Source organism: Etheostoma cragini, chromosome 23 (assembly GCF_013103735.1).
Source record: "Etheostoma cragini isolate CJK2018 chromosome 23, CSU_Ecrag_1.0, whole genome shotgun sequence".
Classification (NCBI taxonomy): Eukaryota; Metazoa; Chordata; class Actinopteri; order Perciformes; family Percidae; genus Etheostoma; species Etheostoma cragini.
This window is the reverse complement of record NC_048429.1, coordinates 10,999,254-11,013,802: the sequence shown is the minus strand read 5'-3', so window position 1 is coordinate 11,013,802 and position 14,549 is coordinate 10,999,254. Positions and strand designations below refer to the sequence as shown.

Below are 14,549 nucleotides of genomic sequence, written 5' to 3'. Positions count from 1 at the left end.
AGTAACAGTTTTTGACAGCCACATTAAGCTGCAGAAAGAGCATCCAGCTCGGGGCTGAGGGCATATGGTGCTGCCTTCTGCCGGCGTAGCTCTAGACCAAGTTACAACACTCGCGCAGGGTCACGACTGTCTCAGGTTTGCTCCTTCTGTCTCCCTCATCTAAATAAAAACAGTAGGAAAAATGGAAGTTGGGGGTTGGGTGGTGGTGGTTGAAGGGGTTTGGCGGGCAGGGGTGTTGTACAGTAGCTGTGTCTTTCAGTAAAGGACAAAAGGAATGTTTCCAGTCAAAACCCTTTGGGCCTGGACACAATTTGGTCAAAAACGTGGAGGAGAGTCGTTTGACATTTTCAGAGATGCATCGCTGTTGGTGTGCAACATGGCAACACACACTCCAGTACAATGTTGGTTTCTGGCATGGTGAATACACAGTTGCATAGAACCTAATAGCAGTTATCTAGTGACTAGTAAGTATAGTTTAGTGATTTAATCTCCTTTCACCATCTGAAAACCCAGCTTGTGCTCTTGGATGGCAACCCCTAATCCTACTCTAAACAATGACTGTGTTTTCACCACATTGGCGCTGTTAGGTTTTCTACTCTGTAATGTGGAGAGGATGGACTTGGATAATGGGTAAGATGACGCAGGGCTCTGGTCTGAAGACATCGCATCGGAGGGAGGGTAATTACAGGCTACTGTGCGGCTCTCTGGATTTTCCCTGGATCACAGCTATAGGCCTCGAAGCTCAGCCTCCATTGCCGCTCTCAGTGAACGAAATAAAATGGCCACAACATATGGAGGCAGCAAAACAATGGTTTATTTTTATGATATTTGACGAGTGGTGTTTAATTTAGATTGTCATTTCTGGCAAGCAGCAGGGCAGATGGTGCAGACTTGAGTGCCCATTAGAGCCTAAATACCTCCGGGCATCTGTTGGTCATAAACTTTATTTTTTAATGAATGTTTTTTTTTTCTCTTTGCATTTTCTCTCTTTAACACGGCTTTGGTCAAGAGGAGTCAAACCTGTTACAACACCTGTTTCTGCATATGCAAATCTGTTGTTTTGTCATTTCATTAGGCAAGGGAAAAAGACAAGGGTCCCATGTGGCTGCAAATGCGACTGGCACTGGGCCCAATTGGCAGGCTACACAGCAGAAAGATGCTCTAGGCGGGGTGAGGGGAGGGATGAGATGTTGGGTTTCTTTTGGAAGGCGACTCTGCCATCGGATGCCTTCACATTACATCTCAATCTGAACTGTTTCCTAAATTTTGGACTCAAAGTTGTCTTGGAATTAAAAAAGGGCCCCCATTATATGTCTTTGTCTTCACTAGCTGGAAGTGAATGACATACCCAGTAGCCAAAAACTGGCATACACGTGTCTGGCACACGTAACACGCCTCCTTCTCTCGCCCCCAGCCCCTTCACTGTGCTCTTCAACCCCCCCCCCTTCCCCTTTCTCATCCCTTCATCATCTGGCGCTCTCCCGCAGCGCTCGCCTCTTAACCACATGTGCCAGTGCCGGGCCTGCTCTTGCTCTGGGGCTAATTGGTAACTGGTAAACTGCATGCTTGTTGGTGGGGGTCTCCCCTTCATCCAGGCACACAGCTACAAAGCAGGATGGTGGCAGTGGGTGGGTACAGATCATGATCTCTCCATGCAGTTTATTTGCGCTGTATAAGTCTGAAGATTGTCGGTTGTAATCCGGCCTGTGCTCTGAATGTAACAAATACACCATGAAATTAAAGGTTATTGCAGGAGCGTAATGCAAAAGCTCTGTTTGAGATTACCAAAGCTGTTTTCAGACCTGGAGAGAATGAGAAGGGGGGGGGGGGGAGACAGCAGAGTATGCTTTTCTTTCCTTCCTGTCAGTCCAAGATTCTCTCTCTCTTTGCCTGCAGTCCAGTTGTCTAAAAAGCCTTAAGGATACTGCATTTAGATTGAATTTGTGAAGTGGTTGCTTACAGTTTAAATTTACACGTTCAATATTTCCATCGTTTGGTCTTCTTTTTCGAGTTGTCCAGTATAACTGACCTGTGGCTGAGTCCAGTCTAATCCATTGTTACTAATCTGGTGCTATTGTTTTTTTTTTCCTGAGTGCCTTCTTACTGAGATGGATGGATGGAAAAACCTAGGACTAGTACGGGTGCTAAGTTAATCTCATCTGATAATTTAGGCCTTCATCCTGCTCCCTCTCTTGTCTTTTCTCCCCCTCTCTATCTTCCTCCTCCCTTCTCTACCATGGCTTGGTGGGTCTGATTTGTAGTTCTGCTCCTCTCTCACCACACAGACGGCATTAAAGCCAGGCCCCACAAGCCCCCTCTGATATGGGAGAGTTCATTAGAGATGTGCCTTTGATGGGCAGCCTTTTCATGTGACTACCGGTTTTTCAAATACCTTGATGTAGAAGCTTAAGAAGGCATTGTGCTGTAAGCCCTCCTTTTGATGCGACTTATTTAGATCTGCATAGTAAATCAGGGGGGAGTAAATAACCAGCCAACAGATGGAAGCAAGGAGATAAGGCACCAGCGAACAATCGCATTTGTATTTTGTTATGATGTTGACAGCAGCTAAAATTCACTAATCTAGAGCCACTGATCTGCATTTCAAAGAAATCTCATTTAGCAGCGGGGAGGATAAAGTTCCTCTCATTGTGTCTATTTTATTGCATTCTTCACTAATTTATCTGCCCACAGATTTAACGTGCAGGGCTTGGTGGTAGGAGCTGGCGTCCGCGCGTTGCATAGGGGGTCTTAAATACTGTGAAAGCGGTTACGTCTAGACTGTGAGCGGAGGGTAATTACACGTCTGACCATGAATAGAATGAGCTTGAAGACTCATCTTTCTTCGGGCGGGCCTGAATTGCTCGACTAACACTGATAAGGAGCATTTGGTCCCCACAGAAATATTGCCAGTGACTTTCCATAATGCCCCCCTAACCCCCCCTCTTCCTTTTCCAACACCGAGGATGGTATTTACTTTTAAGATAAAGTTATTGTGTACAGTAATCTGACTTGTTAGCATAATGTCCTCTTTCATCGCAGGACCCTCCTTTTTCTGCAGTGTGGAAGTATTTGTGGTCCGGGTCTTAAATAGTTTATCTTGACTTAGTGCACGAGTGCTTTATGTAAATATCAGCCTATAGCATTATTAGGCCTTCATAAATACTTGAGTGCATATGCCATATTTATAAGTTGATAGAATTTACCAATGGTTTTGTATTTGGCATGAAGATACGTGTGGTATTTGTAAATCCCCGCGAATTGGAGGTCATACAGACTAATAGCATTCCTAATGCTTTTCCAGTGAATAAAATATGACATCTGCACAGCCCAGAGGTGTGGTGATAGTAAAGTCTACTTAGCAGCAAATCATTTTAAGTAAAGGGGCGTTAACTTGAAAAACATTTTTTAGATCTAAATTACATTTAAAACTCTCGGTTTTCTTCACTTCACTGTCATGTTGACAGCCTTGGTTGCATCATGACTTTGCGTAAATGTACACGCCAACTTTCTCAAGCCAAGTGGTGCGCTATCTGTTCTCTTTTTTAGCTATCCGCGTGTATGTCTACACTGTATAGACCGGGCAAACACATACACGGCACTTGCCGTGTTATCGCAACTTGCTGTGTAATCGCGAGAAAAACATGTTATTGCGAGAGTAAAGCTACCGTTGAGTTTAGGAAAAGAAAAACGGGGTTGGCTTTAGTAAAAGAAGAACGCGACGGTTGAGGAAAAGTCACACATGGGACAAGGAAACATCGCAATCGGGACATGATCCCTGGTCTCCTGGGTGAAAGTCCCGTGTTTTACCCATTCACCATCCCGACCAACCTCCTTATTTTTGGATTTTCGCCCTTTCATACTACTAGCTACGGCATAAATTAACACGCAATTGCAAAGTAGTGTTATTCAATAGAGACCAAACTGCGTTGATACACACGCTAAAAAACAAGTTTACGTCTTACGACACACCAATAATGGCATACAAATTAAATTGGCGTGTCATACATACGCCATTTCACTTCATCAGTCTGTTCCTGTGCAGCTGTCTTTTTGCAAATCTCACATTTTTCCATCTTATTGCTTAGACACAAAGAACTACATTTCTCTAACGCTCAAATTATTTGGTTTTTTTTTCAGCTGTGCTCTTTGAGCTGAGGTCTTTTCGTACAGTTCAGAGAGCACATTCCTTAGGATTCAGCGGCCGTTGGTTGCTTTTAGGGGTCATTGGAATTTGGGGAGAATAAGCCATTTTGTGCCCCTCATGCCCCCGACAGAAGAAAGTTGCCCCCACAATGCTCTTTAATGAGGAGAATTCAAAATGTTTTGCCTACTGCTCTGAAAATGGGGTCTGTGCGGTAACAATGTCCAGAGCAATCTGTAGCTGCAGTTGTGGCATGTTGCTGCAGTTATGTGATTAACACAAAAAAAATCATCAGTACTAATGGTCTCTAAATTATAGCGATGCATAGCATGTGTACTTAGATGTGGACAGCTAAATGGACCTACATGAGAAATCAATTGTGTCAGTTTAATAGTGTTATTTACTTGGTGTTGAGGGTTCCAGGCACTGCACCTTTTAACTTGAGAGAGTGAGGTGTGTGTGTGTGCGCGTGTGTTTGTGTGCGAGGGGGGGGGGGGGGGTTATCGCTTTCACCTACAAGCTGTACAGACAATAGTTATGCAAGACACAATCTAGCCCACACATGTCCACACCAGCACTGAATGTACCTAGGACACATGAAAAAGATCAGCATTTCATAAATAGCTTTTGGACTAATGTTATACTTTGCTGTTTTGTCTTATCTCAGATAGCTGACATCGCTGGACTCCTTCCACTCCTGTGACGGACAACAACTGCAAGTTCTCTCCCTTAGGGTGAGTATTTGGACATGTTCTGTTCATGTCCATCTGTGAAAGAATCCTTAACCTTGATAAAGATTAGAGTAGCATTAACCCTATATTTTCAAGGAATGGTGTTACAATGAATGAACAGCAACCTACAGTGTATTCTCAAGATCATTCTTCTTTCCAAATAAAACTCTTCTAAGGCATGTCCTTTTTTGTTTGAATGAAACTAAACTATTTTTTTTTGTATTAAGACCCCAACAACAGTATTGTTAGCCCTACTGTGTTTGGGTGATTGTAGTGGCTATTGGAGGTCAAGGGGGCCCCACACCCCCCTCCTCAAATGTAACAAATCTTCATCTTGTCCACCTTGATAGAATTCCCCCTCCACTGGGCAACCTTTCAGTTGTGCCTGTTTGGTTTTCACACCCCAAGGATTTTCAATCTACTCTAGCTTAGAAGTTATGATATGCATTATGGCTGACAAATGTGGGCAAGCTTGGATATCAGTTTATTTATTTTTTTAAATTTTATTTACTTTGTTGGTGTCTTGATTGAGGTTTGTAACCAAGCAGAACTGAATTAACTGAACAGGGTTATATTAGCGCTAATCTGATGTTAATGTACCTGGTGTGTACTAAATACTGGCTATACAGAAACTAGAAGGCAGAGATACAACTTTGTTTAATGTACTGCTTATATTTGTTAGTCCGAACATCTGTTTTCCCCTCTTTTTTTTTTAGGATGAAATATGCACACTCTGCGCCCGTAGAAAAAAGCAGACAACACACACTGTAAAGTCCAAAGTGGTAAGTGATCGCAGTTTTTACTGTCCTTGCATGCCTGGTATTGTGTTTTTCCCCAGACAGATGTGTCCACTGTAATGAGCCACATCAGTCACACCTGTTAGTGAGGTTTGGCTTCAGAGTAACACTATCCTGGGTGCTGACATGACAAAATAGCACAGCCAGGTATGAGAAAAGTGTACTTGTTAGTACATGGACCCAACTTCATTGAGATTGTCATTTAAAATGTTGTTGGGATGTGGGGGATTTGTGTACACTTCCCATAGTAACTTATTTCAAATGCCAAGACAGATATTTGTATGCATTTCTCAAGCACAATGTTGTTTTAGCTGAGCATTAAATAATACACATGAGCGAAATGAGTGAAATATATGGGTGATATCAAATATTATCTGTTAATCAGCTAAGATTAAAAACTGTTGCATTGATCTTGCGCTATTGTAGTTCTGCAAAACTTGGTCATGGTCAACTATGGCTCCATTTTCCAAGCTAATGATACAAGATGGTGTTCGTCACCAGGTCAGTCCACAAATGAGTGTGAGGAATCTCAGGTCGCGTAATGGGAAACACCAATTATATCTCCGTCATTACTAATGTGGCCATTTATTGATTAGTCCTCTTGTATATACTCATGTAGACATGCCGCAAAATTGCACACACACACACACACACACACACACACACACACACACACACACACACAGACACATTTCCACACTTTCAAGTAGGGATGGTGAGAAGAAACACAATAAAAATTGTAATGCTTTTGTGTGTGTGTGTGTGTGAGTGAGTGTGTGTGTGTGTTTGTGTGTGTGTGTTTGTGCACACACATTTGTCAATGTTTGAATGGAATAATTTGCTACAGGTATGTTCCTTGTGCTGTCACTCAACAGTCAATTATTATAGTATAACATATTTGACTACTTCTGTCTAAATATACAAAATAAAAGTGTGATGTTCTTTTTTAGTTAGAAGGTATGAAATCTATTTATCCAAGTGCACTTCTTGTGAAGAAGCACCTTGAGACACAGATTTGATTAAAGCATATTGGCAGGAGTGAAGATGCTGGGTGCCTTAGCTGCGGAACCAAGTCCACCTCCCCAAGAGTCCTATCTTTTCAGAGTAAAGCAGAGTCTAGATTTCCTTTTCAACCTAAAAGAGATTTAAATATTAGTTCTTAATTTTGTGTAGTATTCAGTTAAATCTTCAAAGATGAACTCTTACTGCATATCTGCTGGCCTAAAAAAGTCCTTCTAATCATTGCAAAAAAAGTGTAATTGCCCCAACACTGCAAGCCATACTTCTAATGTAGACATATATAAAAATCTAGAGCAATTAAATATATCTTTGACTACTTTAAAGAAGCCGCAGTTTGGACTGAATAGCCCTCTGCTCACATTTCCAGTTTGAAATTGATTTCTTGTCATAGATCAGAGACCTCTTGTCATTCCACTTCCAATCCTCAAATGGTTTCTCTGAGCCTGCTAACTGTCGTCCTTGTGAGTGGGCAAACAGGGGGAACCTCCATGGATCTTTACCCTGGGCACTCAGAGCAGTCGAGGGGGTAGAGGCGGAAATCAAAGGGACTTGGATCATTCCCCATTGCCAGCCTCCATTGTCTAGCTGATTTGGGATTGCTGGAGAAGGTGAAAACTGCAGGGTGGAGTGTGGGGGTGGACGGAGATCAGGCAAAGCAACCCCCTTTTTTTCTAATCTTTATCCACCATTAACCCCAGTGCCCCAGTGTGTGGCTGAGATCAGGGCCATTGGTCAATCCCCCATTCACTGCCACCCAGAATATTTTAAAGTTAAGCCCTCTCGCTTAACAAAAAAGTCTTACTCATCAAAGGTTTACTCTCCCTTCTTTTGCTCTCATTCCCAAGGATCTGCTGCCGTTCTTCATGCACCCTTCTCTCTATGGTCCACTGTTTTGTCTTCACACTTAGGCAAAGGGGATGGAGAGAAGTTGGAAGTTTTGTAAGTTCCCAAAGTTTCCATATTTCGATTTAATAAGGTTTGGTTTGGGGTCTGATAGTGCACGCTGTAAGCAAATTGGAGCAAAAATGGATTGACTAGTGATGTCATATCTTTTGCTGATCTCTGGGATTAAGAGCTGTCCTGTTTGTAAATAGACTCCACAATTGTACTTACATTATTTCAGCAGAGGAAATATTTATCACACCTGTGATATATATTCCCATATTTTTTCTTTAGTCCTTTGCTGGTGAGAAGAACGCCCCACATAAAACCCATCAAACTTTGGAAAAGTTTAACCATAATAAGGTTGAATTCTACTCCATAAGAACATTTCAGATTCTTTCTCTCTACTATGTCTTTTCTTGGCAGGTGTCAGGTATTTATATTGCACAGGTCTGATGTTAAAGAGAAATGTCTGAGGGACAGAATAGAAAAACAAAAGTGGATGTGGCGATGCAGGGCAGATGATGAGGAGTGAAGAAAAGAGATTGCATGGAGAGTGTTTATCCAGAGTGCACAGTTGCCATGAGAATGGAGGGGAGGTGAGGAGGCTCAGAATAAGTATTGCCATCATTTCTTGAGGAGAAAATAAAGAGGCTCAATGAGTCTATTGATCCTCGTGGCTGCCTATGTTGTTCTCTCTTTATTTCACTTTCCCCACTCTTTTATCCAGTTGTTTTTGAAATGCCAAATCGTCATGCTATTTTGCAGAAGAATGTAATTTGGGAAATTATAGAAGGGGAAAAAAAGATACTTTTCCCCTAAGCAAACTCAGCCTTTGCATACTCTGAGGCCCCTTCAACGGTGCTGTAAATGTACACCTCAGATTAGAGATGATACTTTAGAAATGACTGATTGCCAATACCGCACGCACCACCTTCATTTCTATAAACGAGCAGGGATCGGGTGTTTCACATGTTATTCTTTCCCTGCAATTTAATTGGCGAAAGCTTGGGTGCGGAAACTGGACTTGATGGCATCTCTCCAAGAGCCTGAGATTATTGTGAAACCCAACCTGAGGCAGGCATGACATCAGAGCAGCCTGACACAAGTTTGAACTCCTTCTTTCAGGTGGGAAGAATTATGAGTGGCTTCACTCGCTGGTGATCGTGTCCAATGAATCGGTCGCACACAGTCGCACATTCTTCTCCCAAGGTCTAAATGCTGATTGTCTTGACAGATTGAACTTGTGTGTTATCACCAAACTGTCACGCAACCTCATTTTTCAGCCTGCACACATAGCCCTCAGTTTATGTTAGCCCTTCACAGTCCAGTGTTTTATAGGGAAATTGTCATTATGACATAAACTACATCTACACTATTTTAACCCTACAGGGACTGCATACTATGTTTCAGGATGTAGAACTATCTTCAATCAATTTATATATTTTATATAATAATCAATTTTGAATTCTTAGTATTTCAAACATTTCCAAAACGTGACATGACAAACATTAGGTTTTTACCGTCATATACTGTACGTTAGTCCACAGAAGTTGGCCTCCAGGAAACACATATGCGTTTTTGTTCTAAATCAACCTCATAAGAAAATGTGGCAATGCGATTTTGGCTTCCTGTGGGTAAATAACACTTGCATTCTTTAAGTAATCAGATTCAAAGAAGGTTTGTATAAATGTAAATGTGATTTTTTGTTCTGTTCTTTTATGTATGGAGTGAGATTTTGTCATGCATATTTAAATAGAATACCCAGCATTCAAATAGTCTCCCTCATACACATGGTTCTTTCGATATTGATTTAATTACATAGTGTCTAAACTACACTTTTATTATTATGAAAATAATACTTTCATTGTCTTTGAAAATTAGCATTCTTAAAGATTGCCTCCGCTCAAAAATCTATTTTCTTATGTTTATGTCCCCTAAAATGACTGACCTTGAATAAACTGTCTTGTATCTGTGCAAAGTCTGTCACAAGAGAAGTTTTTTTCCCATTCCTCTCCTGAGGGGGATATCTCTGTGCACTTCACTCAAATCTGGGATTTAAATGCAAGCTAGATTTCGTACGTCACAGATTGAAAAGCCATCCACTCTCTAAAATGCAAATGCCGGAAAAGAAACGCAGAGCGATCAGTACAGTGCAGAGAGCAAAAACACGTTGTAGCTGTGTCAGCCACTGCAAGTTAACAAGCTAACAAACAACCAATAACAGATGCTTTGATTACTACGCCAATTTTGGTGCGTAACAGAGTCCTAATCTAAGTCTGGGTCTGACCGACGCCGGGTTCAGGCAGGACATGGTTTACATGGGCACCAAAAGGAAACAAACAGCAAAGATTCGTGCCATTCCCCCTCCTGTCTGAAACTGGCATTAGTCTTAAACAAGAGGCTGAATGTCTTCCTTTTTTTTTTTGCCATCTTGATGCACACTGCATTTCACCTTTCATCCTGGCGCAGGCAGCGTTGGTGAGATGGACTCGAGGCCAGACCCAGAATTTGTTAATGAGTGAGAGAGAGTTTTTTTTCTTTTAACTTTTTATATGGGAAAACCATGTTAAACAAAATATAAACCATACCAATGTATTTTTACATACTTTAAAACATGTTTGGAGGGGGACATTAAGATTCAGATAATGCTATTCTCCACTGGAATTCTCTCTCTCTCTCTCTCTCTCTCTCTCTCTCTCTCTCTCTTTTTTTTTTTGTAAGAAAAAGTTTCAAATCAAACCACACGGTCACAGCTACTGAAAAAGCTTTTACTCTAGAGGCAACAAGCCAAGTCCTTTGTTCATAATGATCACTTGATCGCGGGCTGAAAAGGGATACAGGCGGAAGCGAAATCCTACAAGAGCTTGGAATCTGGCTTCCTCACCGGAAACCACAAGCCCAGACAGTGCAACTGTTACTACCTGGTTGGAGGCGAAATGGGCAGAAAGCATCCGTTGTATGTGTGTGGTGTGGAAAGCATACACACACACACACACACACACACACAGCATGCTCGATTTGGGTCATAGAGCTGACAGACAGTGGAATGTGAATGTGTGTATGTTGACAAACTCCACTGCACTCTGAATGGGGTTTGTGATTACACCTCATCATGCGTGCTGCATCGGTCCTGTCCCTGGCCCCCGATCCTTCTCTCTCTCTCTCTCTTCCCTTTCACTCCCTCTCTCTCTGCCCATTTCTTCCTCTCTCACCACACTGCCTCATGGGCAATCATGTGGTCACACTACCTGACTCCTTGCTGCTCAAGAGTGCAGTTGACAAAAACAGCCCGAGGCCCGTCATGTGGAAAAGATTCAGTTGGCACACAGCATACATTCTACGGCCCCCCCTCCCACAACTCCGCGCTGTCTCCCACTAAGTAACTAAAGCACAAGGGTGTTTCCTTCCTCTGCTCACCTGTGAAGGGAAATGGCATGGCTTTCCTCCTGTCTGAATGTGTGGAAGAGTGGGTATTTTTGTGTATGCAACTTTGTGGCCACGGCGCGTGGATGCGTAAGGGTATATGTGTGTGCTTTCGCCAAGCCGTCTCCCTCCCACACTCTGAGAAGTGCAGGCTGTTTCTCTTTGTCAGTTGAGTTTTACTCCTCATGTCATGTAACATAAAGCTGGCGGTCAGTGAGAGCTCTCAGCTGTCAGTCAGCTTGGTGGTCCTGGTCTGTCGAGCTGCTCACCTGTGTTTATTGGACAAGACCTGCTACTAGCCAGGGAGAGCACCTTGTCTTCTTTTCGTTATAATTCTTTCTCTCTCCCATGCTTTCACTTTGTTTTTGTCCATTTCTATCATTCCCTTTGTCCTTCTTCCTCACTCTTTCTCCCTGTCTCTCACCACAATATAGCTTTTTATTTAGCGTCTCTCTATTTTATTTTTTAAATCCCCCTGCTACCTTTCCTCCCAGTTCTTCTCCCCACTCTCCTGTGCATTTTATTTTTTCAGGCTTTCTTCCCTGCTTCTCTATTTCTGCTATCCCTGCTGTCCGTTTTATATTTTGTATTATTGTGGGACCTCTTTGTCAGTCCTTCGGTTTAAAGCTGTTCATCTCTGTTCATCTCTTCTCTGCACCTGGCCGAGCACACGCACGAGCGTGCACACACCACCGCTAGATGGCTGATTGAAACTTGTGTCTCAAAGTTGCTAATGTTCACTGAAGCATTATATTGTAGATAAAGTAAATAAACTGGGTTACCATGGGAGGAATCTGGAATAGACTGCAGTGATCTGGCAGATGAGACACACACACACACACACACACACACACACACACACACACACACACACACACACACACACACACACACACCCCCGTGCGAGGCGTTCTCTCTTTCACATACACACATAAACAGGCACACATCAAGTAAATGGCTGAAAAGGAGTCAGTGGTGTTGAGGTATGAGCGGAGCATAGGGTGGGGAGATATTTTCTATGGCTCAGGAATTTCACAAGTTTAATGTTTTTTTAGGAGCTCTCTAGAAAAGTTGGATTGAAGGGCCTGCAGTCAAGTGGTTGCTTATATTGTCAGTCCATAGCACACAGCCAGTATAGAGTAACTGTATAATGCCAAGGTCATTTATTTTTTTTGCTAGGTTGGTTTCCCTGTAGCCGTACTTAACCAGACAGCTTTAAGAGGTGTTTAAAAAGTCTTTTAGGAAACGTTATTAGCTTACCCACAGCCAAAGTCTTGATCATTTCAACTTCTTCCATTTGCGTTCTTTTTACTCTGAACTCTGTAATACGACTTTTCTTTTTAGAAGTTCTTTTAAATTGTTGTCAGTCAGTTCAATTCAAATGGGTTTTGTTGGAAAGACTCATTAGCTAGGCTAGTTTAACATATCGCTTAAATGCATGGGCTGACTCTTTGTCGCTACAAGGTTTTAAACCGGCATCCACTGAATGATCCCTCAGGTTAGAGTGCTCGCGAGGCAGTAAAGCCACACATCGAAAGCGCACTGCATTCATATTTCTGCCTGGTATTATAAAAAAACTCCCTTGTATTCACCGTGGTTCCATTCTGTGCAGTAAAGTGGTATAGGTGACACGGTAATACATTTGCATTGTGTCTAGTGATAAATACTCTACCAGGTCTTACTCACTCCGCTGCTTCCGAATGTGTCCGGACAGCGCCTGTATTGTCAAAGGCACTGGGGGTCATTCAAAACTCAGTCTCCCTCCCTTCTTCCTTTTGTCAAATATTTCGGCGCGAGTGATAGTTTTCTCATTTATTTAGTGAATAGTTGGCGGGTGAAGAAGAAAGAGAGTTTTACATTATGGAAATGATGGAATGGGTTATAATCTCCCACATATTCATCACGGCAGACATTGGACCCTTGTGATACCGTCCTCCATTTGGCTATTGTTAAGGTTCTCTTTCCGCGCACTGTTCCCCTCAATGGGGAAAGCAGGCTTTAATCCTGTCGCTCTTTGGAATGACAATGTTTACTAGCTATCATTCAATAAGGAGCCAGGAACACGACACACATCCCTCTGTCAGTAAACGCGGTTTGAATGTGCTCGGACCAGATACAAAGGAATGGTATTGTTAGCCCTCTGAGGATAGGATGGAAGCGTTAGGCTAGTTCGACAAAGTGATCTGGGTGCATGTTTTGTAACCTCCAAAACCTTTCCATATGTATTTGCCTGACTTCCCTGTCTCGCCCACAGTTACTGTACACATGACATTACAGTTAGAACAAAATGAGTCCCTAACAGGCCTTTGGATTTTGCCTGTCCATACAACAACACATTGACATGGTAATGTTGGGTAATTATTGCCTGTAAGTAGGGATTAGGGTTGTGGATGTTGACAGTAAATTGGCTTTCAGAGCGTGTGTTTAACACACCTTTGTGTGGATCAGACAAATTCTTGCAAAGAATGAAGGTGTCTGTAAATAACCCCCCCCCCCCCCCCCCCCCCCCCCCCCTTCACATCGCTCTTGTCATATTACAGTTCACCAATAAATATGATCTTATTTTTCTCAGTCACTTATCTGTTATTGTAAAGGACGCACAAGTGAGCTAATGAGATTTCTAAATATATAAAAGAAGAAAAAGAAATCCAGGGAAGCTAAGATCTTTGTCTGGCTTTATTTTTCTTCGTTTTCTTTGCTCCCTCCAAATTGTTTTCCCTTCAAAGTCTTGACAGCATTTGGGATTAATGCCATAGCCGCTAACAATCATTAGTGTGTTTTCACCATTGTGTCATGCACTGTTTTCTACCGCCACCACCTCCTGCGTGGGTCTCCTTGCTTTCGTGCTGCGCAAGAAATGAAAAACAATCGTCGCGACCTCCAGCGACCCCTCCTGACGCACAGACAGTTAAATGGTTTGTAAGACGTTTAATTACCAAATGGTATAATCGTTATTCATCTCATCATTAGACGTATGATATTAAGTGAATTGTCTCCCTTGGGTCCCTGTGTTTCACAGATCAATAGATTTAGATGCAGCTTGGAGGGGGTGGGGGGCTGGGTGGGCAGTTACAACACTTTGGAAGCCCCTGATATCAACACATGCATTGTTTGTGGGATGCACTGTGGTGACAATCACTCATTTATTTATAAAATTTGCTTATATATAGGTTTAATTATGCTAATGTCTATGTCTGCACCCAGGAATGGCAGTATGTGACTTTTTTAATGGATTTACAGCTCCTGGGTTTATTTTGATGGTGGAAGGACATGAAACAATGGACAAGGTTATGGCACCACAGACTTCCCATTGGCATAGTGCTAGCGTTTGCACTTTGGGACACTTTGTTGGTATCAAGCATTGTTTAAAGGCATTGTGAAGATTGCTAATGCAGCGTGTACACCTCTGAGGCCCGGTAGCCTGCAGCTTGATATCGCCTGTATTCCCAATGTGAATATGGCTGAGTGGTGATTGGGGACTTGCTGCACCACAAGCTGCTATTCACTGCAGCCGGCACTACTAGCCTGAGTTAATTGTCCATTATCTGCTAT

General features: G+C 42.5%; 1 protein-coding gene across 5 annotated transcripts in view; it reads left to right on the top strand.

The window, feature by feature from the left end:
• foxp2 (forkhead box P2) overlaps nucleotides 1-14,549 on the top strand; it is a 102,840-nt gene that overhangs the window by 4,605 nt on the left and 83,686 nt on the right. For all 5 annotated transcript variants that reach the window (XM_034863029.1, XM_034863024.1, XM_034863025.1 and 2 more), the window contains 2 exons: nucleotides 4,809-4,875; nucleotides 5,589-5,654. The gene's annotated coding sequence lies outside the window, so the exon portion shown is untranslated. The remainder of the gene's footprint in view (nucleotides 1-4,808; nucleotides 4,876-5,588; nucleotides 5,655-14,549) is intronic.